This window comes from Euprymna scolopes, chromosome 6 (genome assembly GCF_053919585.1).
Source record: "Euprymna scolopes isolate OS-2025 chromosome 6, ASM5391958v1, whole genome shotgun sequence".
Taxonomy (NCBI): domain Eukaryota; kingdom Metazoa; phylum Mollusca; class Cephalopoda; order Sepiida; family Sepiolidae; genus Euprymna; species Euprymna scolopes.
The window spans coordinates 123,472,801-123,487,978 of record NC_136487.1 but is presented as its reverse complement, the minus strand read 5'-3'; the positions used below and the strand labels follow the sequence as shown (position 1 = coordinate 123,487,978).

At 41.5% G+C, this 15,178-nt stretch overlaps 1 pseudogene; it reads left to right on the top strand.

The window, feature by feature from the left end:
* The first annotated feature begins 9,023 nt into the window (after positions 1–9,023).
* LOC145278496 (U2 spliceosomal RNA) lies at positions 9,024–9,165 on the top strand (annotated as a pseudogene).
* Positions 9,166–15,178: the final 6,013 nt, after the last annotated feature.

The window sequence follows — 15,178 nt, the reverse complement described above, 5'->3', positions numbered from 1 at the left end:
CTGATTGATTGCCTCCTTTAGCGGAGGATCCACTGTGGTACCTCAGAAGGAACCTTCGCATGTCTCCCCGCAATGTTATAGCTCACAATACCTTGTAGTATATATTGCATCGAAGAGACTCTACTATTGATTTTATAAAATTATTTTTATATGACGGCTTGAATAAGATTTTCAAATGCAAATGTCGAGTATCATGGGTTGATTGTGCCGTAAACAGAAACATTAATTTCGAATGTGTTGCTGTTTTATTAAAACAAGTGTCCATCAAATTAAATTATTTTATATAATGACATGAATGAAAGTTAAACGTACAAAAGTCAAGTATCATGGTTCCGTTGTGCTCTAAGAAAAAAATATTCATTTTGAACGCGCCCTGGTATTATAAAGTAATCTACAGTTGATTATATAGGCTAAACCTTTCTGCTTGTGCGGTGATAAAACTTCTCAAATGCACTTGTGATATTAGGTTGTATAAAAGTGTTAACTTTGTTCAAAATCGAACTTCCTTCTTTAATTGGAATTTTCGATTATCAATTCCAATACAAAACCTGCCTAAGAACACTCTCAGATATATCAAGTACTTTCGAGTGAAATAAAAAAAAGCTGTCCAACCGTTTCCGTATTCATAGGGAACGAACTCACAAACACGCAGACAAAGTTCATTTTATATAATAGTAGATAGATCTACGGTTGATTTTATAGGATGTACCTTTCTACTTGTACGGTAATACAACTTCTCAAATACACTTTTGATGTTAGACTGTATAAAAGTGTTGACTTTGGTCAAAATCTCAATTCTTTTTAATCGGGTTTTTTTCGATTATCGATTTTCGATATTTATCGGAGGCATTCTGATACAAACCGTAGGTAAGAACACTCCCAGATACATCAGGTACGTTCGTGTGAAATTTCCACAAAGTCAGCACAACCATTTCTGGGTCCAACTCTCTCTCTCACGCACGCGCGCACGCACACACACACACACACACACACACACACACACACACACACACACACAAAGTTCCTCTTATTAGTAGAAAGACAGAAGGAACGAAAGAAAGAAAGATAAATAGATATAGATATAGAGATAGATAGATATAGATAGATAGATAGATTATTGCGTTTTCTTTGAGTTTAAATAATTTTCATTTGCGCAGCTTATATACAGCGAAATGATTTCCAACAGGATTTTATTATTCTAAACAACTTGTGAACTTTTCCGTATTTAATTTAGAAATTACTGCAACTTGTCCGCGAATCATAATACGTGTATTGTTGTCCCTCATTTTCAACCTATTCTTTTAAAATAGATTTCATTTTTTGTTTTGTTTTTAATATATATATATATTTATCAGCTTTTAATTCAACGCATAGATTAGTGAGCAATTATTTAATATCAAAGTGTAAAATGGTTGGATATGATTATCGCATCAACAGTTTAAAAGCGTCGAAAGCATTTTTAAATTTTGCAAGTTCACGAAAAAAAAAAAAAAAGAACGTTAGTGAAAAGATGCCAAACAACAGTAAAGAACGTTAAAATGCACTTCAAATAAGGAATTGGTAAGAAATAAAAGACTAAAAATGTAAATAAAAAAATATTGCAACGTATAAACTTATAACGTATACAATGTGACTATTGTCTGTTTGGAATGGAAAACACGCAGTGAATGCGAACAATGAATGTTAGCAATCTACATGCATTTTTATTTGTTTGCTATTGATAAGAGAGAAAAGCCAGGAACAGTGAATAAGTACGCTTATATATATATATATATATATATATATATATATATATATATATATAATTTTTTTTAAAAATATGATTATCCACTGACACGTGTTTCGCCGGCTACGACTCATCAGAGTGGCTGAATCTAGCGAGATTCGAAAGCGGGACCCCATGGTAAGAAGCCTAAACCCTAACCCCTCATCCTCCTCGCTGACTGTTCGGATATATCGTGATTTACGCATATGTTTTTTGTTTTGTTTTTTTTTGTTTTGTTTTATTCCCAACTTGCATTTAGGTAAAAATTCCTTTTCGTAAATAATTGAATTCATTCAAGATGTTTCGCAAAAACAAAAACAAATAACGTATATATATATATATATATATATATATAAATTGTCCGTTTGTTTGTAAAGAAGCTAGCAGTTGTAGCGATGAGCAAGTGCTTATTTAATAGGCCCTTGATGATGGACGTTTGCGGGTACCGATTCGTAGGCTTGTGGGTAGAGCTGGCGACTGCCAACTTGGTGGTTGTAGGTTCGATGCACGGCTGAGGAAAGGTGTTTTTTCTGGTGATTTGTGATACAACGAAACGGTACTGTGTGTGGACGATTATATATACATATATATATATATATGTAAGTGAGAATGTGTGAGGACACTTTTCAACCTATATACTCAACGAATTTTTGACCTACAGACTTGAAATGTGTTATATAGGCTACTCAGACATGTAGAAAACGTTTTAATCGGTTTCATCCGAAAACAAAAACAGGCTACTAAGAGGTAAAAATAGAAAAAATTGGTACGGGTGTGTCATCGGATTTTTATCTGTTTTTCGACGGTTTCACGCATGTGCGAGTGATTCACATGACCGATTCATCATGTTAAAAATAAGTAGGTTTAAAAAAACGTCCTCCAAGTGTATCGCCATCTGTCCTTAATTACCTGCTCTAATTGAAGACAAATCGCGATACCCTTGGAGAAAGCCTCACATGCCTCTCGCAGTGACTTAGTTCACAATATATTTGTAATCTACATTGCACTGTAGAGAACTTACTGTTGATTTTATAAATTATTTATATATGTAATGACTTGTATAAAAATTATGCAAAAGTTAAGTATCAGTTTTCAATTGTGCGCTAAAGAGAGACATTAATTCGGACGCGCTTTTGTCATATCAAAGAACCTACTATTTATTTTATATATTCATTACTGGTTGAGCAGTGATAATGATCATTGTGAAATTGTGCTTCAAACAGGAACATTTATTTTGAACGCGCCCCTGTCATATCAAATAACCTACTGTTGATTTTATATGTTGGGCCTTTCGGCTTGTGTGGTGATAAAACTTGTCAAATGCACTTGTGATGCTAAGCTATATAAGATGTTAACTTTGGTTAAAATCGCCTGTTCTTTCTTTCATCGAATTATTTGAATTATCGGTTATTGATACTCATCAAAGACATTTCGACAAAAAACTTATCTAAGAACACTGCCAGACACATAAAGTATCTTCGTGTGAAATTTCATAAAAATCGACCCAGGCGTTCTCGAGTCAATAGGAAACAGCAGACACACAGATACACTGACACACATACAAACTTCATAGTAAAGATATATAGATAATTCTTAAAATGTTGCCAAAATGTGAATTAATGAAAACTATGAATAAATACGCAGCCACTGATTCTAGACGCTATTTAAAGACTTGCAATTAAAAAAAACCCCAGTGTTTTCATTAATTATAGATTTTTCAAACTAAAGTAACTCACGGATATCTCGCAGAAACCAATCCGATAAAAGATATAATAAACAGAATCGACTGGAACTTTTACATGTAATAAAGATTGCAAACCTGTTAATTAATGGATAGTCAGAATCAAATAGTGATTTATAATTTGCATTGTTATTTAGATCTTGTTTGGAAAATCCGACCGACTTCATTCTATCTATCTATCTATCTATCTATCTATCTATCTATCTAGAAATTTATGAAAATATGTAAGACAATTAAGTTACTCAGAATTGTCCGCGTTTTTTATCTTCATAAGGACTCGTCAAACTATTATGCATCTTAGCTTAACGAGTCCTTACGAGGCTGAAACGCAGAAAATACTGTTTAACTTAATTACAATTTTAGCCTGACGAATCCTTACGAAGAGTAAACACAGAAAATTCCAGGTAGCTTAATTGTGATATATATATATATAGTCTGTTTATTGTACAAACATTAATGGTTGCATATATATATATATATATATATATATATATGTGTGTGTGTGTGTGTATGTATGTATATATATATAGTCTGTTTATTGTACAAATATTAGTGGTTGCATATATATATATATATATATATATATATATATATATATATTTGTCGGTGTAATAAGAACACACAGTAAATGGGAGAGGTGTTATGTTTTCTTTATACCTATGTATTTCGAAGCCTAATGCTTCTCATCGAAAGAAGGGTTCTTTATTACACCGAAAAATAAGTCTATATATACCAACATATGTCTTTGTCTTGTCTATAATTGCTATTAATATATTTAAGCTCCATCATACATGTTGAGCTTTACATATATTGATAGGCTTAGCTTATAAGGAACATCATTTCACTTTTGTTTTGTGGGAAGTGCGTAAAGACGATAACCATTAAATTAGTATCATTCTATTTAATAAATCCAGACGCGAGCGATGCGTTGTTTTATTGAATTAAAATACAATTTTTAGAATACTATCGATTAAAGCACCGTGGGTGTAACGTCACGTCTAAAATGCTGATTACTTAATTGTTTTCATTATTCAGAATACTATTGATAAGGCATAAAATTTTCATATTAGAAAAAAAAGAAGATTAATTTGTTTAGTAAGTCGTTCAGTTTACTATGCAAGTTTACCATAAATTACCCAGCCAGTGTGTATTTCTGGGCGATGATTTTACCACCTTTTTAATTTTTGTTATTTATTTTATTCGAGAAAAAGATGGTTTGTTTCTTTTTTGTTTTTTTACAAAGGCATCACCACTTATCAAGGCCCAGAGACAACTCGAGGATAAGGGTTAAAGAGTGTACAGTAGACAATTGGATAATAAAGTAATCGTTAGTAATGGAAATTCGGTAAATTTGTTCGCTTATATGGAACGGCTCACAAAAAACTTGTTTACATTAGACTTGAAGACAACCATATTGTAGTCAGTTGGAAAACAGGAAAAAAGAAGACAATTCCATAGGTGTGCAGTTCTAAGAAAGAAGCTTTGTTCATGGAATCTACGTTTAGATTTAGGCACAAATAAAGAGTGGGGGAAATTATTGATAGTATTTTCTGCTAGACGGGTGTTTTTTGTGAAAGTTTGGCGAGAGGGCCATAGATTGGAGCTCAGTCGAGAACTTGCCATGAAAATAATGATAAAGCAAAGACAAACTCGCAAAATCTCTTCTGTGAGAAATAGGTTGCAGAGAAGAGAAAAGGACATCCCCTATCAACCCTTTTCGGGTTATTTAATGCCGAATCCAGTTATTTTAGAAATAATATTCATGTTGCATTAAGTTATTTTGTAGAAGTTTTCTATTCTTCACGTTCTTTGTATCTTCAATCGCTAATTTTGTAGTGTTTGATTGTTTCATAGTGGATTTTATCGGTTCTGTTACCTGCTCTGCAGAACATGAATGAGTTTTGTAATGAGAGAGAGAAAAGGGTTACAGTATTAATGTTTGATACATTTTAAGTTAGGAAACCAGTCAGGAAGTGGGAGAGATAGAAAGAGAAAGGGGAAATGCGAAGAAGAAAAAAGTGGGGGAAAGGTGGGTTGTTGTTTTTGGTTTTGGTTTTGCAGAACATAATTAAGTTTTGCAAAAGGAAGTAGAAAAACAAAAAGCATCAATGTTAGGTGCATTTCGTTTCAGGAAGCCAATATCTTCAGACAGCCTGATATGGTAGCACCAAATCGAGAAAAGGATTCCCCGGATTTGTTGAAGTAGGAGATTACAAAATTATTGATCGATATTCGAAAAAGCATACGGAAAAACCGATCGAAATCTCAAGATTTTTTTTTGTTTGTTGTTACGCAAATACAAAAGATAAGTCTTTTTAGATTAATGGATGGCAGTATTAGTGATCTCAAAAGTGTATTTATTACTCCCGAATTTTTAATGAATTAATTCATAATTAATTGAACTCACATCGATGTTTCCGTTGATTTTCAGGAGACAATGGATACTTCCAATAAGGGTAGTTGCGCGTGTAAGGCAAGGGTTGCACAATCCCAAACCACACCTACCCGGAATCGGGACTGCTTAAGTTCAATGGCAAGGAGAAGTCTAGGACGACTGAAAACAATGCTGAGATAAGCGGAGAGCACATGCAGCACATGGGATTCCCAAATGGTCATCCATTTTATTACTGACGTGTCTTACCGTTGTTTAACTTCAGTAATCTAACGAGAACCGATGTGTAAACATGATTATGCCGCATTATTTAATTCAAATAATTAATATTGCACCAACAAATTTATGGTCGTGTCACAGCAATAGTAATTTTTAAAAAGCAATTTTTTTTTAACAATTTAAATTACATGACATGATTAGTTTTTGGACGGATGTTTTAGTCGCAGACACCTAACACCTAATCTTGACCCCTCTTTGCCAAATTCAAAAGCTGTGCTAGTATTCGAAACAGTGACTTAAAACTCTCCGACAAACTCTAAAATAGCATCTCGCAAATATTTCATAAACATAGGAACAAGTCTCCTGGAAATAACATCTCCTCGGGATCATTTTACGCTAGACTTTCAAAATAAACTACCCCCCCCCCAAAAAAAATGAATAAACCGATTTTAGCTTGAAAATATGGACCTCACCGGATAAGTATTCGGAAGACCTTCAAAAAAAAGAAAACAATTATGAGAAGGTGACCGCTGTCATATTATTCTGCCCAATCAATTATGACGAAGTCGGTTTCCTAATGGCTTCCTTTGGTTTTGCCTTTTCGAATCTAAGGTTGTAAAGAATTGAGTCTCTTTGACGTAAATTGCATTCCGACGAAACGGTGCAGACATTGTGATGGATTTTTATGTCATTACGATTTGGTTTTCGCAAGAAGAATTCTTAAGTCGGGATAGACGTTCTATTGGAAAAATGCAATAATAAAAGACATTTATGAAGACACGTGGTTGATGTGTATTAAGATTAATAGTATTTAAGCACAACGAAAACGGACACACGCACACACACACACACACACACACACACACACACACACACACACACACACACACATATATATATATATATATATATATTCTAGTATTTCAGCACGGTGTTGCCCGGGTGTTTGGAGGTGTATGTTGAGCAAAAAAAAAAAAAAAAAAAAAAGAAAAAAGCGGTCAATTTTTTTAATTTGACTCCTATTATCACCCCTGAACATTTACTGTTTTGGACTAAAATCAACCTATTAAGTTAGATCCATGTCCAAGGAACCTATATCTAAAATTCCAAGTGTTTAAGCCCAAAATTGTCGAAGGGGTTTGGTAGAGTTCTCAAAAGTCAAATCGTTGAACTTTGACGCCTTTACAGTCAAATTTCTGGCCGGAACCCGATCACATCGATTTTCCCAAATCTCAGTACCCTGTATATCAAATTTCAAGTATGTAGACTTAAAATTGACAGAGTTATTGCGTAGGGAAATGTACACAAACACACACACACAGACACACACACACAGACAGACACGTTCACTTTTATAGATATATATATACATAGATATATATTAGCATGGGTGCCCGGCGTTGCCAGGATATTTGAACGTGTATGTTGAGCAAAAAAAAAAAAGCGGTTAATTTTTTTTAACTTTGACCCCTATTATCACCATGAAAATTTATTGGTTTGGGCTCAAATCAAGTTATTAAGTTAGATCCATGTCCAAGGAATGTATATCTAAAATTTCAAGTGTTTAGACCCAAATTTGTCGGAGGAGTTTAGTAGAGTTCTCAAAAGACAAATCGTTGAACTTTGACCCCTTAATCGCCAAATTTCTGGCCGATATTCAGTCACATCGATTCTCTCAAATCTCACTACCCTGTATATCAAATTTCGAGTCTGTAGACTAAAAATTGACAGAGTTATTGCGTATGGGAATGTACACAAACAGACACATACACAGACCGACACTTTCACTTTTATAGATATATAGATAGACTAGCATGGGCACCCGGCATCGCCAGGGTATATAGAGGTGTATATTGAGCAAAAAAAAAAAAAAAAAAGAAAAAGCGGTCAATTTTTTAAATTTTGACCCTTATTATGACCCCTTAATATTTATTGTTTTGGGCTCAAATCAAGTTATTAAGTTAGATCTATGTCCAAGGAACCTATATCTAAAATTTCAAGTGTTTAGACCCAAAATTGTCGGAGGAGTTTGGTAGAGTTCTTAAAGGTCAAATCGTTGAACATTGACCCCTTAATCGCCAAATTTCTGACCGAAAACGGATTACATAAATTTGCCCAAATCTCAGTACCCTGGATATCAAATTTCGAGTCCGTAAACTAAAAATTGACAGAGTTATTGCGTAGGGAAATGTACACACACAGAGACAGAGAGACACTTTCACTTATATATATATATATATATATATATATATATATATATATATATAAAGTGAATGTGTCTGTCTAAAAGTGAAAGTGTCTGTCTGTCTGTGTGTCTGTGTGTGTGCATTTCCCTACTCAATAACTCTGTCAATTAGAAACTGAAAGAAAATCTGACGTCTTACCGCTACTCTATAAACGCGACCAGAAGTTTAAAGCGTTCAAATTTAACGTAGTCAATCAAAACCAGAAGATGACTTGCAGGAATGGCGTTGCTTTTAAACCACCCACGAAAGCAAATTAGACACACGATTGTTTTTAGTCGCGTGCAAGCGACTCTATAAGTCACTCTGTCGGTTCGTCATTTGGTATGTCGGTCGGTCTGTCGGTCGGTCGATCTGTCGGTCTGTCCTAAACACTTTTGTGCTTGGCCTTTTTGGTTAAGATCAAAGGTCTGTTGTTAATACATTCTGTTCTTAGCCTTTTAAGCTTTTCTTGGCCTTTGGGCCGGGATCAAAGTGTAATATCTTTCCGGCAGATACTGCAAGCAAAGACCACATGTGGGGGCAAGCTCACATATAAGACCTTGGTTAATGTAAAGGCAACCCTTCATACCAATTGTCATTATCCAGCTCCCCTACTCCCCGGGGAGTTGGCCCCCATTCCCCTTCACTCCTCACATTAAAAATCGGCCTTATAAATACCGCATTTCTTGGCCTTTTGGCCAAGATCAAAGTGTAGTATCTGTTCCGGCAGATACTGCACTTAAGATAATTTGTACCAGTCAATGGAGGGGAAACCCTCTATACTGGGACAATTATTATTTTTGGTAACCAGAGTGACCCCTTTTAGGGGAGCTGGTTTTTACCTCACATTAAAAACGGCCTTGTGCCTAATTTGCTCAGTGGGGGAGCAAATAAATACCATCTGTTCCGGCAGATACTGCAAGCTATGACTAGCAAAGACCGGATGTGGGGGCAACCCCACATGCCTGACCATTAACCAGCTCCCATTTCCCACCTCTCGGGAGCTGGTCCCCTTTTTCCCTTCCCCCTCCCTTCACTCCTCACATTAAAAATCGGCCTTGTGCCTAATTTGCTCGGTGGGGGAGCAAATAAATACCATCTGTTCCGGCAGATGCTGCAAGCTATGACTAGCTATGACTAGCAAAGACCAGATGTGGGGGCAACCCCACATGCCTGACCTTTAACCAGCTCCCATTTCCCACCTCTCGGGAGCTGGTCCTCTTTTTCCCTTCCCCCTCCCTTCACTCCTCACATTAAAAATTGGCCTTGTGCCTAATTTGCTCGGTGGGGGAGCAAATAAATACCATCTGTTCTCCCAGTTACTCAGCTTTGATTTTTTTCAAGAGGTCCGCCACTTGACCCACCAGTCAAGTTTAAGGCTTTCACTTTGGTCACTTTTGTGACTTTACTAACCTTTGTTAGTGGGACCGACCCCCTCTTTGGGGAGTCTGGACTCTTTTCGCTCCCCCTGGACTGACGCCATTGTGTGGGAGTCTGGATCCGAAAACCGATCCCTTCTTTGGGAGTTTGCTATTTTCGGGACCAACAACACTTTCTTCGGTAGATGCGATCTGGTCGGGTTAGCTTAGCATTTTTTCTTTTGGGTACTTCATTTCCTCCTCCCCTCTAAGGTTGAAATGGTCTACTTTCTCCCCTTTTAATTGCCAGAGCAGCACTCTGACCTGCCAGGCCCAATCTTTGTCTTCCTTCGCTGCTCTCCCAGTGTATTGAGCAGACCGGGCTATCTTTTTCGCTTCCTTGGGGTTGTTTGCGGGCAGGGTGACGTGGGTAGGGCGGGTGTTTCGTTTCTGCTCCCCTCTGTGGGCAGAGATGTCTATCCCCTCTCTCTCTCTTAATTGCGACGCAGCACTCTGACCTGCTAGCACCCATTGCGTCTTCCTTTGCTGCTCTCCACCCTTGCAGGGAATCTGAGTTGACTAATCCGACATCCTCGTGAGGGGAGGTCAATCCACTTTCTCTCTTCTGACCTCACCCACTCCCCCACCTCTCCTTTTCCCTGCATTTTCTTTTCTCCCTAGCTATACTTTGGTCCACGGCAGTGGCCATTGCAGTTTTTCCGCACAATGCCGGGGAAAAGGCGTATACCACCTCAGATGCGCCACATCGCCCCACTCGAGTATTCCCCATCTGAGGGAGCACCTCCCACGAGGGATGAAGAGAAGGAAAAGGCCAGGGTAGGGTCGCAGCCCGCGGTGACCCAGGCAGTGCCAACACCAGAAGGGCAACCAAACCAGCCCCCTGCTCCCCATGAGGGCCACTCCCCAGTCTGGGGAGTCAAAGAAGCGGCTGACGAGGGAACGAGGCCCAAACCCGGTGGTGCACATCCAGCGACACCGGTTCCGCCTCAGTCCTCGTCAGTCGAAGCAAACACTCCTGCTCAGGCTCTCCAAGAGGACCAAGACGAAATGGAGGACACTGGAAAAACGGCTGACGAGGGACGATGCACCCGGCAGGTGGTACACACCCAGCGACACCTATTCCACCTCAATCCTCGTCGGTCGGAGATGACCTCACCACTCCTGCTCCCCAAGAGGACAACCTCCCGGCAGAAGAGCAAAGAGAAGCTGGAGACGGGGAGACCAAAGACGACACTGATGACCACAGCCTGTGGCTCCACTGGTCTCCCAATCCCTTTCTGGTCACCCAACACCAGATCCCCAAAAGGACAACTCCCCGACACCAGAAATGGAGGAAAACGAGGATGGTGTTGCCTGCAACACCAGAGCTCTGTTGAGAGACACCCTAGCATCGCTAAAGATTCTGGGGGGGGGGGGAATACAGGGCACCTTCACTGCCCAAAGCTTCCCTAAACATGCCAACTCCACCCAAAGTCCTGAAAGGCAACCCTCCGATGACCAAGCCTGCGGAGAAGAAACCCACTCCACAATCTCCGGGCAAAACCAAGGATGGGGGCCAGAGATTGGGCCACAACGAGTGCACGACACCCCAGGAGGACTGGCCAAGTCTTACCCCAAACAAGGCAACGATACAGCAGCAGCTGCAACAGCAGAAAAAGAAAGAAACAGCGGCCACTCCTCATCCCAGTTCATCCAACGCCAAACAGGATGGAACAGCGACATGGGGCCCACAGAACTAGGAGTAGATGACACCTGAAGAGTACAGGGAGCTCTTCAACTTAACTTACAAGGCTGTCACAGATGGTATAAACATCCAAACTCTTCCGGGACAAATTGAAGAGCTGGAGAAGAGAGTTCTCTCCATGGTCACATCTGACCTTAAGACCAGGAGCTTAACAGGTGTCAACAAAGACACCATGGTGAAACTCCTCATCGGACTGAACATTCCGGTCAGCTACATATGCAGGAGAAGTTTCGCCATGTGGGACATCCTACTCCCTAGTCAAGAAGAGGCAAAAAGACTGGCCGAGACTGACCACATAACAGGAAATATTCGGCTCCAGCCGATATATTTGAATAAAAAAAAATCGCCTCAGTTTCAGTCTTAAATGTCCCGTGCTACATGACTGGAAGGGAGCCCGGGGCCATTATGAGCCAGTACGGCAACGTGGAAGCTGTCGTCCCATCCCGCAGTCAACGCAACGTGATGACCGGGGACTACAAAGTCCGAATGGTCCTGGACAAGGTCGAATTTGACACCCTTCCGGCCATGCTAAAGTTTTGGGACTGGACCATGACACTGATCGTGCAGGGAAGAAAGCCGCACTGCTGGCACTGTCAGCAAATGGGACACATGGCAAAGGACTGTCCCAAAAAACAACCAGCCAGAGCCCCGGGAAAAGCCCCCACCAAAGCACCGGCCAAAACTCCAGCAGAAGCCCAAGCCTCAACACAAGTCACAACCTCAGCCGCAGTAAACGCCGGCCCAGTAGCAGAAGCAGGTTAGGTGACGGTCACTAAGAAAGGCAGAGCCAACAAAAACCTGCCCAAGCCAATAGTGACCAAAACCCAACCCGACATCACACTGATAGACACGCAGGCATCCTCTTCCTCCAACAAAAGGAAGCGGCAAGATTCCGAGGAAGAGATTGTGTCGGACGGAGTAGAGGCGACCACAGACGCAGAGGAAACAGCCACAGCAATAGTCACCAAAAAGACGAGCAAGAGGAGGAAGAGCAGGAAGACTAAAGGAGACACCCCCACCCACAAAGACAATAGTAAAACAGAAGCTGAACTCCCCACACCCCCACCCCCAATCAGCCAGCAGAACCAACCCCCTCCCGCCCAAGCTCCCCCAGAACAGTTTCACGTAACCCATCCCCGCATAGGGTAAACACCAACCCCCAAAAACCTACACCCCCAACTCCCGTCACTCCCATCCTCACTACTCCTCCTTTCCTGGCCAAGGAAAAACCTACGCCACCAGTCTGCACGGAGCGGACCAAAAAACTCCCTTTCTTACCAGGGGCAAGGATTTGCGAACTGGACCCTCTCCAACCAATACCTGACCTCAAAGGCCAGCAGAAGGTCCGGTACAACAAATTGAGGAACTTTGTGTATGTCGGTGGCGACAAAATCGCCGACCCAACCAAATTCAAGAACGTTTCCTTGTTGACCACTTTCATTCGGGTCAACAAGAATGCAAGGACTGAAGCCATCTGGGCCATGATAGATGCAGCAAAGGATGATATCCCAGGCCAGCAGCTGGTGGATAGGGAGCATCCCTCACTGAACAATATCATATACGAATGCTAGGGAAGAATCCCTGTTTATATCCACCCCTCCTTTTACAGGGCACTTTCCCCCTGGATGTGGGAGGAGTGGCCAAGGATGGATTACCCTCGCTGGACTTACTCACTGGAAGCCTTGGACAGGCCTGCCACGTCCTCACCCCCGAGGACTTTAGGCCCGTGTGTGACACTGAATAAGGTAGGTGACCATGGCTTTAAACTTGGCTACTTATAATGTGAGGAGCCTCAGATGTCGAAGCAAGGCCGCGCGTGTGCTGAGAGATCTGGTGTCCCTCAAGATAGATATTGCCGCTATACAGGAGACCCACTTTATTTGTGACGGGGATTGTCAGGTGCTGGCGAGCGACTATGATGTTTACTCAGCATATGGCAATACCTATAGTCGTGGAATCTCCTTGCTAGTAAATCGCACCCTATCAGCGTCGGTGAATGTTGTTTACGCGGAGGAGGATGGGCGGGCGATTATCGTTGATGTTGCCGTTAATAGCAGTGTGTTTCGGATAGTCACAGTTTATGTGCCTAATTCTGCTGTGGAGAGGGCTTCCTTCTTTCGACGGGTGGAGGGATTTATAGATGATCCAGAGAGGGTAGTCTTAATGGGTGATTGGAATGCCATCCGTGATCCCAAGATAGATAAGGTTGGGGGGACTAGTGGGTCGGTGTAGTGTGACAGCAGTCTGTCTGACCTGATGGCTTCGTGCGACCTGGTCGACAGATTTCGCCTGGATCACCCGGGGCGGGAGATATGGACATGGCATCCTAATACACCTTCCATTCCAAGTACTTACTTGGATCGGATGTTAGTTAGAAGAGGCAATGTAGATTTCTTATCTTGCCCCACGTTCCACCTTTTAGGACACTCGGACCATAAACTAGTTATGGGCCGTCTGAACTTGAGCTCTAAGCCTAAACTGGTCGGATACTGGAAGTTCAACAGCACCTTGTTGGAGCTGGAGGACTACTCGTTAAAGGTCACAGAGATAATCCAACGGGCATTAGTGGGGGCAGTTACCGGGAGTAAATGGTGGGTTAGTCTCAAGGATACGATTAGACGCTTCTCGGTCCAGTACAGCCAATACCTCGCACTAGATAAGGCTAAGGCCAAGAAGCGTATAGAGAATAGGCTGACCCGGGCGGTGGAGGGGGGACTCCCTAGAGATAGCACTAGCTAAACAAGACCTCAACGCTTGGTTAGTGAGCGGTATGAGGGCTATAGGGCTAGGCTAAGTAAAGTCGCGAACGAGGCTATTAATGTAGACGCTGTTGAGCGTAAGGCTGCTCTAAGGCGCGGCTCGGACGGCTACATTAAAAAAATAAACGACCTGGAAGGGCACGCCTTCGTGTTGATGCGAGAGATTTGTGAGGGGTTTCGAAGGCATCTATCGGAGTGCTTCCCCCAACTACCCAGACTCAAGGTCGAAGAATTTGGCAGCTATTTGGACGACTCGCCCCGCCTCATGGCGGCTCAAACAGTTAGCTGTGATGGTTTTGTCATGGAACATGAGATCATTACTGCGTTGAAGCAGGTCGGCTGCAACAAGTCCCCAGGGCTTGATGGTCTACCCTATGAATTCTACTTGAGGCTGTCACTCATGTTGGTCCTTATTCTGAAGGATACGTTCAACCATTAGTTTGTTCAGGGCTCCATCCCTGGGAAGGTGACCAAGGGAGTGATCACATTGCTGAGGAAAGGTAAATGGCATGGTGGGAAGGAAGATTTAAACGATTTCAGGCCCCTGACTCTGCTAAACACAGAGTTAAAGATTTTGGCCAAGGTTCTTGCGAATCGGTTGCAGGTTTTCATCACTGACTTGATCGAACCAGACCAGAGCTATGTTGTGAAGGGGAGATCGATTCAGGACAATCTTCATCTGATACACACGATGCCGAGGCCGCGCTGATGAGTTTGGCTTTCGATAGGGTGGACCATCGGTTCCTGGGATCTGTGCTGGAAGCCGCCGGATTTAATCTGGATTTCTGCAAGTGGATCTCTGTACTGTATGACAGGCCGACGGTAGCGGTGCAGATCAACGGTAAGCTGTCGGAGTCTTTTGCCGTCTCTTGGTCGGTGCGACAGGGTTATCCACTGTCGCCTCTCTTGTACGTCCTGGCATTGGAACCCCTCCTTCGCAAAGTAAGGGACGAG